Here is a 23538-nt window from a genome sequence, read left to right as displayed (position 1 = left end):
GTCACAAACCTGGGAGTTCAGTAAAGCTAAGCACACTGTAATTAATTAGGCAGTATAAGCAAATCATTAAGCCTTTTCCACATGGACTATCTCCACAGGAAGTCTAAAATGGCCTTTAAGCATCTCCTCACAAGATTACAACAAAGGAAGCGACAATAATTTAGGAATAAACAATATCGTGTTTAAACCAAACAAGTGCATCTATCTAGGCCCTTTTATGCAATATGTAGCGCAAAAGGAAAGGGTTAAACTTATCACTGAGCTTCATAATTCATAAGTAGGAGAACATCAAACCAGTCACTTTCTCACCCTACAGGGGGGAAGATGCACAAACAACTGCACTGGGATGAGATGCCATTTTAAATTCTGCCAAGGCTGTTCATTTCCTACACGTGAAATTTAAATGCCTACTGTACAAACTGAAATGTAAATTAATTGGACAACAGTTTGCAGCAATTAAAAACCAAAGAGTGTATTGGCTGAATATAGGGGATGTGTTATGCCCTTTACAGATGTTTCACATGTTTATTAAAACATGGCTATTCACAACATCAAGGCTTGGTTTGATTTTGAGCTCTTTCATTTTTATCCTAGAAACACAATTCATTTAGTCAGCTGGTGCCATAAAAAAGGACTCTGTTGATTGAATCTCTGTCACTTGTTTGTTTATTATCCTGGCATTCCCTTTTCATGGCTGAATTATGAGTTCTTGTAGCTGCCTGTATAAAGGATAGCACTATAGAGTCACACATTTACTCAGTTTATTAAAGTCAAATGTAGGTACCCCAAGTAAATCACAAAGTTACTCTAAGACTGAGGTCCTTTTGAATATAATTAATAATAACAACACAGAATATCTGGTTATGCATACATGCATGCATGTACAGTACAGTACTTGATATACAAAAACAAACAATAAATAAAAATAATGCAAAGCATTTCGCTCAGCATTCACTGTGAAAAATGGTACATTTCCAAGCATTTGATCGATTGACATACTGTAGATGTTCTTCTCTAACAGAGGTCGACATTGCAACCACATTGACGTCATAGTGTCAACAGACTGTCAACGTTGGTATTAATTCATCTTCACCCCACTCTAAATGTGGCGCTATAAGCATGCAAAATATAAGTCATTTGAAATAAATAATACTGCTCCAAGCTGACGCAGCATATATATTTTTTATTCCCCATATAAATAAATGATTGCGCGGGGAAGCTAATGGCTTGGGGAGGGTTGCTGCGCCTCTTACTTCCATTACAATATGTGACAGTATGGCAGTATAAAACTGTACTGCATGTACAATAGCATGGACTCCCCTGCTGAGTACACCTATCCAGGTAAAACATTTAACAAATCAATTACTGTTCATAATCGCATTATGTTATGTGACATCTTTGTTGTACCCCATTTCAGTGCAGCTCCATGCATATTTGAATCAGGGTCCCTGATGCACAACACCTCTAAACCCAGGTAATGGCTGAGGGTGTATTGTCTTTCTATGCAAGGCATAGCTCATCCTGATGAGTTTTTTCTTCTTAGTGACACGTAAAAGTTTTAAATGATTCAGAGTCAGAGTAAATAGCTGAGAGGATATAAGTGTGAAGCACTTACGAACACATTTCAAGGATTTGAGTGATAATGGTTATTAGCAGTTTGCCATGTCATGATTAGCGATGAGTTCCCAGTGAGCACTGTAGCAAGGGACTGAATGAATACATGCATTTACAGCACCATATTTGTCCTTTTAGGGTGTGAGGAAAACAACGTGACTATGTTGGATCATTATAACAAAACAAATCAAGAAGAAGGATGTTACCATTTTCTGACCAATCAGACTGTTATTATATTATTGTTAAGGACCACACCAAATCATTAAGTACAGATGTGAATCTTGGGAAGTGTGTGCATCAGTCATGTTTGAAGTAGCTGTCAATGATTGACAACAGATGCCTTGAATCCGAAAAGATTTGCACTGGACAGCACCACAGCAGAATGCAGAGACTGATCATAATTCTCCAAAAAAGTCTAACATTTCATGAAGCCCCATGATCATAAACCCATTCTAACTTTACTATTTGTTTAACAGCAAGACCATTTGTTTAACAGCAAGACTTTCTTATTTTAGTACCTCTCATGAACAGTCCAAAATAGAATCAATAAACAAATGTTATGTGGCGTTGTAGTAATAATTCAATTAGGATACAATACACTTCATTTTATCTTTTCCTCCCGAAGCCACAAAGAGGCATTAGAAAATAGAAAAATGAACACATGCATGTGGCCACAACCGAAACGGAGGTAAGTACTAATTAGATTGATGAGCTGTTTCCTCTGATCCTTTTTTTGCCTGCATATGTAGGCATCTTGCAATGTGAGCAATGACCTAGATACATCTGGTAATCTAAATACCAACCCAAAATGTAGGCTCTTGCTTATACTTCACAAAAATGTATATATGTAAAATTATTTCCATGATTGTCTTTATTACTGAACTGTAAAAATGTTTAAATGCATTGGGCTCATTGTGTTTCTGTCTATTCTTCAGTCGGTTCTATATGTGAAAAGCACAGATATGATTTTACACAGATAACAATCTCATATGGATTGGTCATCAGCCCTGCAGCCTTCTTGGTTTGCACTCATTTGTGGTTTTGTGGCAGTTATGGCTTGGTGGGGCATACCTATACAGCACCGAGAGTTTGGCCCTTTTCAGGGTTTCCTACAGAAATAACCACAATGACCACAAACTCTCTTAAGCCCTCTCTCTTAGCCCTTAAGGACATTCATTTCTGTACCTTCTAGCCTCAAGTAAACACAATGAATTCAGACACAACTTGACATGTCCACACAAAACCCCAAACTTGGGTTATTTAGCATTCTTTCCCTGTCAATTTCATCATCACAAATGCACCTGTCCCACAATCAATAATTCTCCCCGTTGGACATTTTTGGACATCTGCCAATAACAATATCTAATCAAAGTAGACTGATCAAAGTAGCCAATTGACCACACATTTATGATTGACACTGCAGTCCAACAATCCCTGCTTAGAACTGGCTGCTGTGTACGACTTCCTCCGATATCTAGCTCTCGCACTGTCAGCAGCATTATAGCTGATGGGGGAAACTTTAGCTATAAGTTACAAAGCTTCTTCTGTATATGGTTGAAGGTGTTGTTGGGAATTTTTATTTATTTATTTCAATATAGCCACTCGTACATTTGCTTGTACAAGGTAAGATATAGGCTATTTTGCCCATAAATAACATCAGATAATGTAACTAGTCTATTAGCTGTAGATAGCCATGTGATTAAAATCTAATAAAAGTTTAGGCAATTTGTCAAATGCACAGCACATTGGCAGTTGTTAGCTGGCAATGAAATGCTTAAACATTAGCCTGGGAGCATCTGTGTGTGTGTGAAGAGAAAACCTAGTGAAACAATATAAGAATAAGAAATGATACGGGAGGTAATAAAAAAGTAGAAATAGAGCTGCTGGAATAGGTAGATATTGCACATGATTAGGTCAAGTGGGTCCAATCCACCAAATAGTGTAGTGTAAAAGGGTCCTACAGGTAGAGAAAATCAGGCTTAGGTCAAACTGGCTTTAGAGACATATCTACCATTAGTGAACTCTTCTGGTGGTATTTTTTGCACACCTTGCTGTAGTATTGGATAATGGTAGATATTCAATTTCAGCACTTAATTAATGGAAGACCAAACAATAACTTCCCCAAGATGTTGATGCAATTAAGGAGTAAGTTTCATAGCCTAAGCATTTTTCAATATTTCCACTGTTTCATGTTTTCCCTTGTCATGGATAATTTGTGATTGAATCAAGGCCAACTACTTTTCGAAGATACTGTGTAGGGGTAATTAAATTGAATGAAATCTTACCAACCTTTTTCAAAACACCAGGTAGCCTAAAACGTTTAGCGTATAGTGCAAGTAAAACAGACAACAAATATTCAAGAAATATGGCAACGAAGGAGTTAGGCATAGATGTGTGGGGCCAAGTAAACATATTGTGGCAAGAAGATTATTCCCAGTGAAAAATTGCAAAGAAGCTTAAGATTTCCAGATGCGGTGTTCAGTAAAAGAAGGTTCCACCTAATAGGCAGTACTGTTAACAGGAGAAGAATGGGAAGAGTAAGGGGCAGAAGACAAATATATTGTTGTCTAGAAAACGAAACTGCTGTAAAACTGCACCAAAACGGGAAGAACTCAATGCAACTGGAGAGGAACCAGTTCCCCTGACTACTGTCAAAGGCAACTATGATCTGCTAGTCTAAAAGGATGTGTATCTGTGAAAAAGCTCTATGTGCTGTTAACAGAATAAATGACTCCAGTGAACCAAGCATCATCACAACTAGACCAAAAAGACTGGAAAAAGGCAGATGCACATGTGATGTTGCTTTTAGTCAATTTAACGCCCCCTCCACCGTCCCCCCACCCCCCATTTGCAAAATAATTGCACAGATTTCCAATTATTTCTAATTAATTGTAATTAAAGCCAAAGGAGGCTATTTTGAGGAAAGTCGTGCCTAAGATTATTTTTAAGTAAAACTCTTTTAGTGTTATTGTAGGTAGAAATAGGTGTTATTGTAGGTATAAATTGAAAAAGAAAGTTTATACTTTGGTTTCTTATTCAATTCATGCATGTATATTAACTGAATTCTTCTCTACCTGAGGTTTTTTTTTTTTTTAAACCACAGGTGGCCCAAAACTTTTGGCCTGTACCGTATATCATTCAAGGCTTTACATACTTCAGTAACAGTGACAGTCTCAAAGTGGAAAGGGTTTACAGAAAAGCTTGCCACAGGGTTCACCACAGAGCGTCCCACAGGAGTGTGATCATTCTATGCCTTAGAATGATCAAAAACAGATCCGGCAGACATAAAATGCTCATTAAAAAGACCTAAAATATTGTTTTTACCCTTGATTTCAGCAATGTCTGTCTTAAGGTGGTCAGGAAGGCTAGCAGAAACATTCATACCACATTATAATTGACAATGACCAGCGATTCATGCATAAAATAAAGTTTTTAGTTAAAAAGTAAATATAGTTATAGTTTTGCAAGGACTTGAACTGAAGCATCCACATTGATGGTGTGATAATATTCACTGTGTGGGTATTCATTTTGTGCCATTCATTTTTCATTGTTGCTAAATTATCATTAAAATATCTGCAATGTTGTACTGTATGAGTGACAGTAGTTTAAGTATGCCCTTATGGTAAGTGAGAGCTATTTTCAGACACCTGAAACAGACGCACTGGTGTCAGAAAAAGAGAATCGCTAATCATCACAACAGAGAATATGAATGCGTACTCATCATCATACTCAGGACTGAGAGCCTGCAAAGACTTACCTACAGCTGGCGTGCAGATGGGGTGCTAAAGCAGCAACGGGTGGCACTTATTCTAAACGTTCCCTCTTCATTTGAGATGGAGCTTCTCCCCTTGGAAACAGATCACAGTGGGCCTTCCCCCCTTTGCCCCGCCCCTCCCCCTCACCACCCGCCCTCCACCTGCTGGCCTGCCAATCATCCAGCTCTTCCCTGATTTCATATTGATACTGCTCAGCCAGGTTCCGAGCTCCCTGACCCACTTGTGCAGCGGGAGATTTATGGTCCCTGTGGTGCGCTGCTGCGATGGCGCATGGATGCTCACAGAATACGTTTACAGGGAGCAGTCAGGGGCGCTGTCCTAAGCCGTTGCCCACAAAAGAGGAATCCTCACTCTGGAGTGACTGGGTGCACATACTGCAGATACGTGTGAATGTGTACACATGTCTGTGTGCGCACATGCGTGTGGGTGTGTGTGTGCATGTAGATGTGTGTGTGTGTGTGTACGTGTGTGTGCATGTATGTGCGCATGTGCATGCATGCATCTGACATGTCTGTATCATATATTTGTAGTCATTTAATGTGAAAGTTCTCATTTCTCATGTTGGAAGTTTGAGCAGGTGAAATACACCTAGCTGCTCCAATATTTTCCAAAAGACTAAACCAGAAGTCTCAATAAATTTTAAATTATAATGAGTGAAAACACGCACACACACACACACACACATACACACACAAACCCATCAACTAGCAACTTGAACATTTCATTGCATTCATTCACCCTTCTCAACTAATAGTATCAGATTTCCCCACTTTTCTCCCTAGTTTAGAATGGGAAATTGTGTCTCTTGGGTTGCCATAGTACCATTTGCACAGAGTCTGTTTTAGCACTCATCAACAAAACAGAGACCATTCCGCACAGTATAGGCCACACAGTACAGGAGTACCCCACAGGAGAACTAGCGGCAAAAAATGCATCTCTTACTGGTGACAGCTAGCTTCCTGCAAACAAGTTAAGTGACATTTTTGCAGTACAGGCTAAATAAATTGCATTCTGACTATTCATTTTTTTTCAGTTTATTATTGACAGTGTCCCTCAGTGTCCCTCAGGTAGGGGTGGTGGTGGGGTTCATGCAGTTCTTACTATGTAGTTCAGAGAAACTATGTTTTGATTAATAAAAAACATTTTGCATGTTTGAAACGTGACACACATTTCTGGTTTACGCCACACCCACTTCCGTTATTATCTGAATACAAATATAGAAAAGTTTTGTTGGTTGAACAAATACAGATACAAATACAAATAGTGGCACCTCCCTCCACCCCTAATATACTATATATATATATATATATATATATACAGTATATATGCACTTTTCCAGACAAATAGCTTTCTTTTTAAAGATGTCCTCTGGAAGAATATTTTAAGAAAATTTGGTTGGATATAATTTTTTTTATATGTCTGCAATCCCATTTTACTTGTTCCCATAGTTCATGTTTACTCTATACATAGATTATAATGTTTACAACTGCATTTTATACAAATTGAGCATTCAGCCCCAAATATTCAATTCTAACAAAGCAAACAGTTATACTGCTTCCTCTCAAGAGAAATTACTTCATATGAAGCTTCAATTCAATTCATCAATTCAACTCAGTTTTATTTGTATAGCACTTTTCTCTTAGACACTGTCACAAAGACACTTTATAGAGGAAGCAGAAAGGAAAATTGGACATAAACCAGCCCTAAACCCCCAAGAAGCAAGCAAGTGAGGTCAAAAATTAAATTAAGGAAAAATAAAAAAAGCACTCAAATGGTGGAGATAAAAAAAATCCCCATTGGGAATAAATCATGGGAGGAACCCAGCTATATAAGGGGACCCGTCCTCCACTGGCCAGCCTGGTGTAATACTAAAGATAGATTGAATGGCAACAGAAATGTAATCAGAAATGTATCAGAGCACATAATCAAATGGTTGGACTGAGGTATTAAACTAGGTTGTAAAATAGACAGTCCATGTGAAAAAAAAGTATTAATATGCAGTTCAGGGGGGTGGGGTGATGTATCTAGGCCTCCAGGCATGGGCTTGAACCAGGAGAGGGACAGGGCTGAAGCAGTCTGGAGAACTAATAACTTTGTGTCTTAATCCTAGTTGAAATGGTATTCAATCAATTCGTCATTCTCTGATGCTCCATCCTGCATAAGTATTTGCCATAGGTCGAGCCACATCAGCATCCAGACCTTGTGGCTTCATTGTTGCATCACTCAGTGCAGTCAAGTATATGCACATGCATTTTTATATTTGATACACAATACATACATGGCAACAGAAACCCTTCAGGCAAGGGACAGAAAGTTAATTCTACCTGGCAGGATCTCTGCTTGTCAGTCGTGATATCTACAGTACAGGACAACCGAACACACCTTCTTTTCTTGTTCTACAAACTGCATGCTGACAGCTTTTTAAATATTCAAAACACACTGATAAACCAGGCTTGCTGCAGATGCAGTACTAAACAAGACATTAAAAAAACAACACTGACAGGCTATTTAACAACTTAAGTATGGGAAAAAATATTTCTAAATCACCTGTCACATGACCGCTGCTCCTTGATTTAGTAGCACAATAATTAGGTCTGATGACTATCTACAATAAAATGTTCGCAATTTATGCTGTGAACTGTTAGTATTTGGACAGAGATGCTACAGCCAAATGCCATCTATCAATGATGAGCTATGATCTAATAGGCCCAAAGTCACAAAATAGACGCACTCAAACAACACTTTGCGCAAACTCACACGTAATAGAGCCAAGCCATCTCTGGCAATGAAAGAGGGTCTGTTTTAGATGGTCCTGATGAATAGCCATAGGATGCAGACATGTAAAATGACATGTGTACAACAGGGCTGCCCAAAGGGAGATAGAAACGTGACACTGTGGCTGAGATTGTGTAGCCACAGTGGACAGAAAGTCCTGGGAAGCTCACTTGCCTCCCTAAGGACTCATTGTGACAACATTTCGGCCAGACAAATGCATCTCCACATGCCGCTCAAAGAACAGCAGCTTTCTTTCAGGAAGAGAATGTGATATTTATGCCATAGATGCTCCACTTGTCAGTCCTGAGACCTACAGAATATGTGTGGGATTAGCTGGGAGGATGTACAGCATCAAATGTTCAAAGTTCAGTGAACAGACACAAGCTTGTATGGGCTCAACAAGAGGAATGGGACAGAATCTCACAAGACAGCATCAGCAACCTGGCGCACATCACATGACAAATTTTGGGCCTAAATTGTTTCCGAAGGTGTCCACACTTGCCACTGGACAGCTATACACTGTATGCAATATCTGATTAGTCAGATGTCTTCAGATCTTCATTTTCCCAATACTTTTGTGAACTGCTTGCAGGTATAAATTTTAAGTTAATTTCAATCTTTGCTATATCTTAAATATCTACTGGCATACTCCTTTAAATTGGAAGGAACCTATGGCAATGGAAAATTCTCCCAAACAGACATGATATATTTCAGTGGATTTAGGTGAAAAACACCTCCATTTCATTTAAATTGCGGAGAGCGATGGAGGTGAGAAATGGCCAGGTGGTGAATTCACCTGTAGCAGATCAGTTCGGCAGCCCCACTCGCAGATCGCTACAATTTGTTAACATGCAAACAATTGAAATATAAAGAACGCATTAACATTTTATTCTGAGAAATTAAATAATATTACAACAGAGATATGCATAATTTAAAGCACATACCTGTACATAGACAGAAAATACCACAACTTCCATTGGTTGATAGATTATATAAATAATATTTCATTTGGAGAATTATGTATATTAAGAACAGAGCTTTTAAAAAGGCTCCTTTCACACCTAGTTTCATTTAGAAGAGATGTTAAATTGGAGCAATTGCAACTGCAGTTAACTGGTGAATACCTAAGAAAAAAAAAGCATCTACAGCTGAGAGTGTATGGTGCCTATATTTTCCACCATACCAGTACTAACACATTTGATCATCATTGTAAATCATGCCGGATGCAGGTGAAACAGTGCAGAGTGAACAGAGTTTCAGAAAACGACTAACATAAGACAAATAAGTGGACTAACCAACCAAATTTAAATTCATTTGTAAATTAATTCACATTTTTATTGAATTTTCCTGGCCTGAAACAAAGCAGACTTAATTTTAAATTACATCAGAACTGGAATAATTTCAAAAGAACTTGTATAGTGCTCATTCAGGCATAGCTCACACTGAAAAAATAAAAATGACCCAAATTCAGATGTTAGTTTCGATTTGGAAACAGTAAAAATCAAGTATAAATTCATGACTATTTAAACAGGAATCCATGTCCACCTCTAAAACAGTTATTAGTGAGAAAGAATGTCTCATGCAGAACACTTAAAACTAATACATGTAGCTTAATCTATACAGTACGTTTTCTTGGTTGCAGGTTTAAAGGGGCAGTTCAATTAAGGTTCAAATGAATGTTTCTACTTACACAGAGTACTATATATCCATACAGATAGTTCCATGCACATATTAAGCTGTGTGGATGTTTGTGAGTAAAAGTGGCATTATAGTTGGAAAGAGACATTGCTCTTGAGTTTCTTGGTTATACATTTTTGACATTTTGAGCGCTACAAAAATATGTTCCCTTGAGGTCCATTGTATCAGGGTGAGCTGCAGTGGATATCTAGAAAACTCATAAAATCTCAGCGAAACTATCTGGATGGATAGATGGTACTCTGTTTAAGTAGAAATATACCTTAATTTAATTTTTGGGTGAACTGTCTGTGGTGTGGGGATGGCTGGTTTAAGCAGCCACACCTGCCCTGGGTCAAGCTAATTAGACCTGGCCAATTGGATAATTGGTTAAGAATTAGATAATTGGCCAGGCTAATTGGACCCGGGAACAGGAGTGGCTGCACCTGTGCGTAGTGAGGTAATCAGTGCGCACAGGTTAAATCTGCCATCCCCACTCACACAGAGAGAGCCTCTGTCATGACTGTTTTACATCTGCTCACTTTGGCTGTAACATCTTGCCACCCTTAAAAATAAACGTGGACTGATTGAACATCATCTCCCTGTGTCTCTGTGCTGGAGGGCCCTGTGGAAAGCTACTTCGGTGGCCTGTGGCAGGCTTGTTTGCCACACTGTCCCTTTTAATTTCTCAAAATAATAGTCACCGGCCCTACCTAATAGTTTAATGCCAAGCATAGGAAGTTGAATCCAGGGGGCATATTAATCAAGCATATACAGTGCAGCCCATAAGTATTTTAGATTTTTTGGCTCTGTACTCCAGCACATTGGATGTGAAATGTTAAAGTGCAGACTGCCAGCTTTAATTTAAGGGTACTTACATCCATATACTGCATAGGATAAATCATGTTGAAACTGCAGCCCTTTTATATATGGCCCCCCATTTTGGAGGACCAAAAGTAATTGGACAATTAGCTATTCAGCTGTTTCTTTGCCAACTGTGTGTTGTTGCACCATTAGATCATGCTCAAGTAAATTAACTAAAGGTCTAGAGTTGATTCTAAGTGCAGAATTTGCATTTGGAGTCTGTTTCTGTTGTCTCTCAACATGAGGACCAAAGACGTGTCAGTTTCAGTAAATCAGGAAATCATGGCGTGGGGTGGAAGAATCAGAAACATAATACAGTCTGAAGAAGCAAGAACACACTAGGGTGCTCAGCAATGGCAAACAACCCGGTAGACCACAGAAAACCACTAAATTACACCATCCAGGATGTAGGCGTAAATGTGTCAAAGACCAAAATAAAGAGAAGACACCAGCATAACCACAGAGGATTCACTGCAAGATGCAAACCACTGGAAAGCCTCAAGAACAGGATAGCCAGGTTAGAGTTTGCTAAAAAAAGTAGTTCTGGAACAAACTCTGATGGACAGATTGGATGAGCATTAACCTGTACCAAAGTGATGGAAAGAGAAAAGTGTGGAGATAGAAAGGACCTTATTATGATCCAAATCAGCCCCGTCATCTTTGAAACGTGGTGGTGTCATGGCTTTGCCATGTATGGCTGCCACTGGAACTGGCTCACTTATTTTTATCGATGTCTTTATTGATGCTGTGACTGCTGACGTCAGTGGCAAGATGGATTGTTTCTTATTGGTGCCGCTCACCTTGCAGCAGGACGATGACCCCATACACACTGCTAAAGCAACCAAGGAGTTTTGCAGAGACAAAAAGTGGAATGTTCTTGACCGGCCAAATCAATCACCTGACCTATAAAATAGTTGAATAGGCTTTTCACTTGCTGAAAAGATGACTGGAGGTAAAAATCCCCCCAAAAAACAGGAACAGAAGGTGGCTGCAGTACATGCCTGGCAGAGCCTCACCAGGGAAGATACCCAGCGCCTGGTGATGTCAATGGGTACTAAATATGACAACTTTATTTTTTTGTTAATGAATATACTGTATTTATTACTTTTAGTCCCATAAAATGGGAGGACTATGTATAAAAAGGTCTAATTCCTACATGGGTCACTGGATATTGATGTAAATTAATTAAAGCTTACAGTCTGTACTTCAAACTTATTTTAATTTCAATGTGCTGGAATGCAGAGCCAAAACAACAAAATTTTGTCACTGTCCAAATACTTACGGACTGAACTCCATATGCTTTGACAAATCAGTTATGATTTCTATTTTAGTTCATACAGCCTACATACAGTCTTAGTTGATACATTATAGTACAAAGTTGTGAATTTATATAGTGAAGATTTCAGAAAACTACGGAACTAAAAACAATCTCTCATAAAGGCTGGGAATATAATTAACTTTAATACGAGACTACAGAATTGTTTGGATCATAAAAACATGCTAATTATATATGTACTGCATATCTGAAATAAACATACTACTACTACTACTACTACTAGTACTACTACTACTACTAATAATAATAGTAGTAATAATAATAGCATGATTCATAAATTACATTATATTACAGGCATTTAGCAGATGCTCGTATCCAAAGCGATGTACACAACTTTTACATAGCATTTACATTGCATCCATTTATACAGCTGGACATATACAGAAGCAATGCAGATTAAGTACCTTGCTCAAGGGTACAATGGCAGTGTCCTACCGGGAATCGACCTTTAGGTTACCAGACCAGTTGTCACAAAATATTTTACAGAACTCATCACCGTAAAGTGTAGCACCCCCCCGAGGTGATGCACAGCAGCCATTTTGTGCCATAAAGCTGAGGTCATTATTAAGTAGATATGCCAGACCACTGTGTTAACCCTTACTCACTGTAGTGTGCTTGACATAATTAGGGCCACCAGTTTGTGTCCCCTTGTTTACCTCGCTTGGTACTTCACTCCTCCACCAGCTAGAGGTTGCAATAGCCTCTTTGTCAAGCCACTTCTCAAGCAATTATCCCATTTGCATCACCTCGATCATCTAAGTTGATAAAGTAATTGCCACTAATTAAGCACAGACTATGATTTACAGTGTTCACAAGTGACATGTTAAATTCAATTTGATTACTTACTACTGTGGACATGCTGCTGTATTTTTAAGAGCTTTACAGGGGCATGATAGGTTTTGTTAGAAGCCGTGGGAAATGCACATGTTAAAAATGAGAGCAATTATATCACATTCAACTTGCACAAGTTAGCATGCAGTCTTTGTACACCCACACCAGCCCTTTCCAGATAAGACTGGACACCCCTGCTTTATATGGTTGCATTTCTCTTTTTACTGCAGCTATACTCAATTTGGGTCCTGGGGAGCCACAGAGTCTACTGTTATTTCTTTATTCCTTAAGACCAACAACTGACTCAGCCCCAAGAAACCAAGTGACCTGAGTTCACTGTAAAATCAACTGCTTTGACTGAACAACTGCCGTGTTATTCAATTGCTGAGTAACAACGAAAGCCAGCAGACCCTACGGCTCACCAGGACCAGGAACGAGGACCACTGGCTCAAAGATGTTTTTCATAGCGTTTAAACTTCCATGCATGTTCACTTTCCTTCCTGACTCTCCCCATAATAGATTAACTCAATGTTTTTTTTATCAATAAGAATAATAAGAAACTCAATAAGAATAATAAGAAACTCAATTCTCAATAATAAACTCAATTCTACGATTAGTCACTTGACTGTGCCGTTGGAGTGCCTATGGGACCCCTGGAGGATAACCATTGAAATACAAGTTTAAATCCCTGCAGGACACATACTGGAGACAAACTGGTGGTCCTAGTCATAGTGGCATAGGTGGGACCTTGGTGTAATTTTTCATGCAAAAGACAGCAGCAGTAACTTAGTTTTTCCAGGAGGTCTCCCATGCAAGTATTATCTAAGCCCACACCTGCTTGTCTTCAGCCATGCAGCATGTATATTATAATATGACTGCTGTAAATGTCCAGCAGAAACAATGCACACCCACACTATACCCAAAAGTGTTTTATATGAAATAATAAACAATAGTATATTGACCTTAGAACTCAAAGACAACAATATAAGTGATCCGATGGTTGGTAAGATACAATACAGTTCACAAAATATTACGCCCCTGTATGGAGATGGGGGTGGATTGGAGGTAGCCATTAATATTACATAAATGTTTGGAACATTTATTATAACAATGAAATGTCTTTGAGCCATTTATGTGGACTACGGTTAAGCTTTTCTTTTCTTTTTTACAACTCTACAAGTGTGCTCATTCATTCTTTTGATGTTACTTTGCAGTAACAATGGTCATGAATTTTTTTTAACTTGAGGCACAAAAACACTGCACTGTTCAAGAAATAAGAATGCTATTAGTTTGTATAATAGTTTTGAAATGATCGCACAACACATATATATTTCACCACAGTTCAGAGCTTGACTGAAACCACTACAAAAGTAAGTATTCTTTGGTTGAATAGAATAAGTCAGATTGGCAATAGTCAATTTGAAGCTGAGGATCTGTTTTGGTATTTAATGTATGTTTGTTCACCTCCTGATGAACCCTGACTTTGTAAAATGTATGTGTGCCAAAAAGTAGCTTGTAGTATTGATGGCCCTTTAGATATTAAAGGAGAGGTGTGTAAATCTTTGTTCTCTTTAATTTGAATAAATAACTAATATCACTTTTACATGACACTTTTTAAACCCAACGATAAAAAACATATCATGTTTTCAAATTAAAATTGCGCTTACACTGAATTTATTTACAAATGTAGATGTTTAATTAAAAAGTGTATTAATAAAGTTATTTATTTCTGAAAGAAAATTTATTACTGCTGAAGACCTTTATTTTTTCAATTAGAAAGTATTCACACCAAAGTTTGTTTTGAATGAAAATGTATTCATCTGGAACAATACTTAATTGCTTTTTCCATGAATCTTTCTTTCTACAATGTGTTTGTGCAACATTTTAAAAACCCTTTGGATGTCATTGTTATATAATGCCATTAAATGCAAGGTAGGTCCTCAAATTCACCAAGAAGTAAGAAAACAAATCATGTCTGATGACAAAATTCATAAAATGAACAGGGAGTGTTGTTGTATATTACAAGTTTTCTGTCATTTCTGTATGCACAGGTTGGCATGATGACCTTAGAAAGATTGTTCAGAAAGACAACTATAGCTTCAAAGAAAATTTGAAATATTTATTTTTAAATATACATATTAACTGTCATTCTGTTGCCGGTTTGGGTCTTATACAAAGGGCTTCACATTTAGCATTGCAGTTATGAAGAGTGTCCTCCTATAACTCCATTCTCATAAAATGACCTGCTTTTAAAGGGACTGGCCATTGTCCTTCATTTCATTGGCAGCAAGAGCTCTTTCATGATGTAAATTTTCCAATTAATTTACCCTGAATTACTCCTGAGAACTAGCCAGCTATGTTAACAACATTGAGATAAACATAGCAGTTCTTGTTTTAAAAGTGCACATTAATAACAGTGGAAGAACTTAGAAAACAAGCCTACACAAAAACTGCTTCTAGATCAGTCTAATTTAATATTTTCCAGATTTTCTGCACAACCTTGAACCTGTCAGTCTGAGATTATTTACTATTTCAAGATGTAACTATGGGGCTGTGTAATGTTATTTCAAACTGGGTGGCAAAGGTTACAGCGGCATGGCAATGGGGTGCTCACCTGTGCAGTTCAGGTCAAATTCTTTTTTGGCACTACCATCTGTCTTGTCTTCATGGCTTCATCTGCTGTGTCCGGTAACATAAATTGAGAAAAAGAAGAATATAAAAGACAGAGAATTTGACTTTTCTTTTCAGTGGTTTTCTTAATTTGTTTTATAATTTACTTTTCAGAGAACTTTTCTGCAGGATTAAGGGAATCAACAAAACATGACAAACCCTGCAGAACACGTGTTTGCCTTCTGTCAGCACTGAAACAGTCGTGTTTGGAGCCCTTTTAACTGATATCTGAACAAGATACAGCAAAGGCTGAAAGACAGAGACTGGTTTATTGGAGTCTTTTGAAGGTTTCACTGGGTGCTACAATTCACCATCAAACAAATAATATAATTTTTAAAAAGAGTGTCATTGCATGCCTATATTTATTTCTGCCATCATGCATATCAGCTCCTGCTACATACCTAAACAAAAATGTTTTCCGCATAAAAAGACATGTTACTTGCATACAAAATGGACACACTCCCTATACATCTGTACAAAACACAGTTCCTAAAAAATGTCTGCATTCAAAATTATTGATATGAAAATTGAATTTCACAGAAATTCAACAAACTTATTCCCAAAGCACTGCTACCCATATTTAACTACGAATGTACATGAAATGGGTCAGACTTGCTTGTATTGCATATATAAAGTTCTCAAATATGTGGCCATCTAGGAAATGATGGCCTATATGACATCTAGCTGTCTACAATTCTGCAACAGTCAATGGTCCATGTGTTTGAAACTAACAAGGTGACTAGCTGTTTTAATGAACGAGTGTCCCACTTGGTAGCCAGCTAGCTAGTGTATATATCTAATGGGCCATGTGTTTGGTCTTATATTCCATATAACAATAAACTGAATAAACACTTTTTTAAAATTAGCTTCTTATTTGATGTGTAACATTTGCTTTAATAGACAGCCAAATTGCTAAGGTCGTGTAGATTCCTATTCATGTACTGGATTGACTCCTAACACTGATTTTGTGCTAATAACAGAAAAAAAAAAGAAAAAAAGAAAAAAAGAAAAATTACCAAAGACCAAAGTTAACCCTAAGTTTTTTCCCTATCTATAGATAGACTGTCAACATACTTATGGAATTACTCAATGACTGATTCCCAATTCTGGACTACATTAACTAAAAAAATAAAAATGTGTACAGGTACAGTATATATGGAAACAAATCAAAAGCACTGCTTCAAATAGATACCTAACAAAAGCTAATTTTACTTCAATGGATTTGTTCACATGTAATGGTCACCTCCAGTGCCATTTGATTTTCAGCAACATATCTGACCCCACCACCACCCTCCCCCATATGCACAAAAATAAATAAATAAATAAATATATATATATATATATATATATATATATATATATATATATAACCCTATATATATATATATATTCAAAAATTAAAAACTTGAACCAAGCCTGGAACCAATTAACTTTCCGTAAGAAATCTGGAATGTAGCAAGAATGCTAATAAACCAGAGGACTATAGATAATGGCATTAATTAGCTGGTAAGGAACTAAGGATGCAATTTGCATTTTAGTGAAAGACATGATAGTAATAGAGCCTTAGGCAGCTGCCAACCAGCCTGTGAAGAGGTGAATGTGAAAAGTTGAATGTGGGGGGACCAGGAGAAGAGTAAAAGTTTCAAATCTCACATGCTGTTCTTTAATTATTCATCATAATGATTCCATTCAGCTGTTCAATGACCCGTTTCATGGTGCTGAACAGACATTGGAAATGAAGTGTCCTTGGCACCATGTAACCCGCAGCTGCCCTGACCCACCTTTAACCAGGAAGGGGAAAAGCCTCCATATAAGGCTATGAAAATGCAGAATTTCAAGGGAACATTTAACAATGAAATGGCATTCAAACCAAAAATCAGGCATATGTTCATAGGGAATTCGCTTGTTTTAAAAAAAACCAAAATATATCCACAAAACCTTTGAGTAGCCAGTTCTGACCAAGCACAATCTCATCTCTTTAATTAGTTCTTTTCTCTCTCACGCAGCTGTTTAATTAGTCCCTGTCCTGAATGGTGCATACTGTATGTGTGGTGGTGGTGGGAGGGGAGGTGGTACTGGTGTATCCCCTAATGGTATGAGCAGGAACAAGCAGTCTTCACTGTGGGTGTTACCACATTACCACTTGGGTGTTTTGGTTCAGTTCCAAGCTCACTGACAGACAGGAATAGAGCAGCACACATGGGGAGGTCACAAAAATAGCCTGTTACAGGTGATTGGATGGTACACAGAGCCTTGTGACACTACTAAGATATACACATTGTAAACATCTGGTTAAAGATCACGATGAGTTGTTATGTGTCCTTCAATTAAAAAGATTAATTCTCAGTATTTTGACACTGAGAATTTGATAGCTTTTATAACACTACAAAAACTGCTGAAAACATATTACACACAGGAACTCAAATTTAAACAAGTTACTGAATAAATGGTTTGTTATACTCTGAGAGGAATAACTAAATATGGGCAGAGAGTATTAGTTCAGCAAATGGCATATATAAGTGAAATTATCTGATGCTACCGTGTGTTTTGAAATGAAAATGCTTTACACTCAAACATGTAGTTTAATCTGACCTGGCTGCTTGCAACTTTTGAAAATGACTTTACAAATTTACGTTATTAACATTACATGCAAAATTGTGTGTGAATATTTTAACTTCAGCAGGCTGGCTGGATCAGAACAGACTGGAGTGTCTGATCTTATGATCACTGCACAGTAGTTTTTCAATTGTATCAGAGCAGCCTACATTCCTGTCTGGTGGCTTTATCAGTGGATTGCTACAGCAATATTATGGCCATCTGCTGGGTTGGAATGTTAATGGCAGCATAGTTCATTCTAAAATCTATAAAAAAGTGGAGTTTTTCATGACTGTACCCTTGCCATGATTTCCTCTGCACACTAACCTTAGCAATTATTGCTATATATAATTCTACCAAGGATAATGCATGCCTTTCAGTATTTACTGTACTTAATAGCTATATTACATAAAGCATCAGAAAAATGTGTTACCTAACAGTAATGTGACTACAATACCCGCCAAGATTATGCACACCTCTCGATAAAGATGAGCAAATAAGGCAATATAAAATAAAAAATGCAGGCAATGGTATTCACAGAAAAATTGGGAAATTATATGCTTATATACTAATGACATTTTATATTTGTCCTAATTATTCCCACCCCTGTTTTCATTACTTTGAGTGCCCACCCTTCACAAGGATAACAGATCTGGCTCATGCGTTTTTAGGAGATTGGGGAACATGTTATGGCCTCAACACAGAATCCTTTGAGATCCTTTATTCTGTACTTGTGGACTGCTCTCTTCAGTTCAACACATAATTGCATTTGGGTCAAGTCAATATGAAACTACATGTTCTTGTGTTCTGACCCACTGAGCTGAGATGCTCTTCCTGTACATAGCGCAGCTTTAAGAGAAAAACTGAAGTGATGAAGCACGAAAACGATGGTGTATGGAATTTCAGCTGGATTCTTATAAGGCTTGTCTCCATGCAGATGACAGTTTATAATGGCCCATATGGCAGTCTGTGGAGAAAGGGCAGGGAGACACACTGCACAAACTGAAGCTGGTCTTTGATGTTGATTGTGCCCATTCAGAAGCATGAAAAGGGCAGTGATCTGCACGGACATGTTGGGCAAAAGGCCTAATTGCGAGTCTTGAGAGAAGTGATAGCAGTTAATATGCTGGGATACCTACAGAAACCATTCCAGCGCTGCTGTTCTCCAGAATCTATGTATACTTAAAAGAACATGACAGGCCTTGGAAAAGGAGGCTGAGAGCACAGAGCGACACATAATCATCATGTCATCTACGCAACAGAGCACATTTTTCATTTCTGGTGATTTTTCAAAACTTGTGATTTTGGAACTTGTGTGCCCCTACAGTAAATACCTCTCTGTATGTGAAACTTCAAAGAAGTGGAACACAAAGGGAGACAAATCTAATTATTTTGTCAACTCTGCTATCATAACACAATCCATCTCCTTTCATTCACTGTGCTTGGCACTTCATTTTGCCAGCCCGAGTTGTACCATGAATGGGAAACGCGGGGAGGGAAAAAATACCAATAGATAAAAGATAGATAACAAAGAGCACGACTTAATTCATTTGAAAAGACAGTAACGGTGCTTTTGCGAACAGAAAGCGTCATTAAAATAACATCTTCAGTGTTCAGTTTTGAGAAACACCAGAAGATAGTTTGGCGAGGCAGGTGCCGATTTAGGCACAGGAAATCGATACGATGCTGCCGTGTTACTGTGGCGGTCTGGCAAAGCGGTCAGACATTACGAAAACCAGGCAAGTGATATATTTTTTGAGAACTCTTAAATAATAAATATGATTTTAATAAAATATTTAGGAATTAAATATAAAGTAAAATAACGTGCATTGAAAAAAGCCTGGGGCTCCTGGCAGCAATGCAAAAGGATGAAGAGAATGTCTGAGTGTGCAGGGTTTTTGTATGCGAGTGTAGTTCTTGGATAATATTCAAAAAAAGGAGATTCCAATATCAAGAGACAGGCAGATGAGCGAAGATATTTTAAGAACATTTTCCGGTGATTGACAGCTCCCTGTGTGCCTGTTTTATGGAATTAGACAGTAGTGATGAAAGATATATAATTCGTTTTGCTACTTCTGCTGCCGTTCTGGCAGCTTGAATTCCACGTTCCTGGCCATGTGATGTATATTGACAGTTTCATCCATTGGTATAGACATCTTCAGTGCTCTCGAGGAACACACCGACCTGTCTGAACCCTGGCTCCACAGTATTCACAGGCATCGCAGAGAAGAGCAAAGCAAAATGCAGAGCTAGGTGTACAGAAGTGGAGTTTCACAGGTCAGCCACTCAGGAGGGCAATTCATCAAAATAGCATGATGCCTAAATGCCTCGGTATTAAATATGTGTTCATTAAAATTGATTTAAGGGCAGGGCAACAAAGAAACATCTAGTGTACATTCCTTCTTCTACACTTTACACTATATTATAATTTGGTGGTTGAGGTTAAGGCAGGTTGTTATTTTTCATGCTTTTTTATTGAAGAGCTTTGCTCTACAAGACTACATAAGGGATACGGCAAGAAAAGCACAGAATATATTTCTGTGAACTTGATTTCACATCTGAGTGACTCTATGTCCCAGTTAGAGCTGGAGCTAGAGAAGAGCCACACCACTCATTTCCTCGAGCAACCACGAGGGAGATAATGACTAAAATTTCACACCACTTTGTTTGTGTGCTAAGCTGAGCACAAAACAAAAACAGAGAGAGCCTGTAAAATATACAGCTGTAAAAATACACCAAAAACATCCACAAAAATGAAACATGAAATGCTGCCAGAAATAAAGTAACCTCATGACAAGAGGGTGATACCATATGCAAAACGATAATTCTCTTTACACGTTATTTGGTAAACAGATACTCTTACCCAGGGTGACATAAACTATAACTGCATTTTGCATTCTGTCCTAACTGGATATTAGCTGGATATATGTTGAAATAATTCAGGTTCATTGCCTTGCTCAGGGTTGTAACAGGAATAGCCCACCTTGGATTAAAACATGCAAATCTCTTGGGACTGTCACATCTTTTGAAAGGCACTTGTATAATGAATTGCAGGCACGTGTATTTTGCAAGTTAAGCCGCACCTGAGTTTGATAGCAGGTCTGTAGACTGACTTAGGCATTTGGGCTAATTTTTCAAGGCAATGCTTTCACTGACAACTGCGTCAATCAGGCCGGTCTCCCAGTTGTCACAAAAAAAGGAGCATTTTGCGGGTAAAGCACCAGTGGGAAATCAAACAGGTCTTGATGGATAGCGCATTCACCAGTGCAATACATTTGATAGTCCTCATTCAGTCTCCCGCTCTATAAATCGCCAAAATTCAGCAGTCTTCTGGAATCTCCAGTTTTGAGGCTTCACCCTCGCATTGATATCGAAAACATTTTTTGTGATTAGGAAACAAACGTTTTTCTTTATATACTGTAATTAAGTTTTGATTTAAGGGTATGCTAAGAAGTGTAATCATAAAGTAGATCATTTAGGTTCTTCTCCCGCCTGCCCATGCCAGCCAAAAGCAAGCATTTTTCCACAAAATTTTACATTCACCCTGTTCTGTATTTCTATTCATAAGAAGAGTTCTCGCATTCAAAGCTTCAGATCAGAGAGAGCAGTGCATAGCCTGTTCACAGAGGGATGGCAGGGATCATCAGAAACTGAATTACATAAATAATTTACGGGGAATCTGCCTGAAGTATCCCTACTGAGTGGCACCGTGAGTGAGTTGTGATTTGAGAGATTTGCATTTCCCTGTGATTGGCTGTCCTGTTTAGTAAGCTGTGTGTCCACAGCTGGGCCCTGGAACTTGCTCGGGTTACACCTTCATACCAATTTGAGTGACAGTGTTGGGATTTTTGTCTTTCAGCCTTTTGAGGCAGCAGACCTGACAGTAATGCCATGGCCTATTTTATGCTCTCAGTGTCTGGCATTGCCATATCAGGAGGATGTCTCATCGCCGCCGCTTTAACATCAGGTCCTGTGGGAAATGTGTCAACACTTCATTTCCTTTTCAAAGGTGCAGCCCCAAGGAAAATGGCACTATGGACTGGAAATCAAAGCAGGACAGGAACGATTTGAAAAGGACCTTCTTTTGGTATTGACCCATTTGAGAGCAGAAAAAAAGCTGTGTTTAGAGGTTTCTTACCCATTTCCAGATTCAGTGAATTCACTCTTCCTCAGGATTAAAAGTAGGTGCAAAAATACAAATCTCTTGAAATAAATGATTGTCCTCAGGTTGCAGAAGAGGGAATACATTAGCTGATGGTGTTCATTTGTTGTTGAGCCAGCAGTTATTAAAATGAAGCTCAGCTGTATTTCAGCCATGTGACTGCACTTGTTAAAAGTTACAATGGACTGGAGGTCTAACGTAAATGGAGAAAAACACATGGCTGACAAATGCCACTGGTGATAACCGTTTTGTGTTTTCATTGCCCTCCACTGTGTGTAGATGAATGAGATGGTCCGGTGAGTAATTTAGATACATTATATTTTAAATATAACCGCATTTAGGACCTTCCTTGATTCCTATGCTATTTTGTATTGAACGCACATACCCTGTGTGGAGATTACACTCCCAACAGTTGCACACCTTCCATTATTCTTGTATACCCTCCTATGGGGCCTTTTTTCAGAGTGATTTCAAATTGACCCAGCTAATTCTCATCAATCCCACAGTGTTTTAAAACAAATGAATATCCTTCATTTTCTGATGCTTAAACATTAGCAAATGCAACGATTCATTATTTTTCTTGTATTAAACATTTCTTTCAGCCTTGTCTCTAATTATCACTGGCGAGCACAGTTATCGTTATAATTGGACACTGAAAATATAACAGTGTTTACCAAAGATATTCCGTTATTTTCAGCTGTTTATAGTTAACTGCAGTTATATTTGCTCAAAAACAGCAGCGGTATAGTAGTTATGAAAACAATTATGAAATTCACAGACAATGTTTGAGGCAATATGGAGTAGAGCCTGTGCTGACATAGTTCTCATTTGTGTTTTAATTACACAAATAAGATTTTAATGACACACAAAGTCTAGGGTTTATCATGGTTTGAGGAGATAAATAGTGGCTGTCATTACCCTCACAATTATTGTGATTTACCCAACCAATAAATTTGGCTTGCTTTATTTTGTATATTCAGGACACTACAAATGGCTCAGGATTAGTTGCCAAAACTGAAAATAATCCAACACACCTGGGGAATAGCAAAAATAGAGTGACTCGGAGAATATTAATATTCAAATCTATTCGCATTTCATGCATTTAGTAAGTGATGATTTACCAAAGCAATCTTTTGATTACAAATACACTGGGAAACTGGAAACAGAGAATCTGAGACACTGGGAAACTGGATAACAGATTGTCTGAGACACTGGGAAACTGGATAACAGAGAATCTGAGA

The 23538-nt window shown here is 38.0% G+C and overlaps 1 protein-coding gene across 5 annotated transcripts in view; it reads right to left on the bottom strand.

Annotated features, from left to right (window-relative positions):
• LOC118217269 (protein ELFN1-like) overlaps nucleotides 1-23538 on the bottom strand; it is a 146808-nt gene that overhangs the window by 52007 nt on the left and 71263 nt on the right. For all 5 annotated transcript variants that reach the window (XM_035399136.1, XM_035399145.1, XM_035399154.1 and 2 more), the window contains one exon: nucleotides 15485-15549. The gene's annotated coding sequence lies outside the window, so the exon portion shown is untranslated. The remainder of the gene's footprint in view (nucleotides 1-15484; nucleotides 15550-23538) is intronic.

The sequence above is a fragment of the Anguilla anguilla genome, chromosome 2 (genome assembly GCF_013347855.1).
Source record: "Anguilla anguilla isolate fAngAng1 chromosome 2, fAngAng1.pri, whole genome shotgun sequence".
Lineage (NCBI taxonomy): Eukaryota > Metazoa > Chordata > Actinopteri > Anguilliformes > Anguillidae > Anguilla > Anguilla anguilla.
This window is presented reverse-complemented; position numbering and strand designations above follow the sequence as displayed.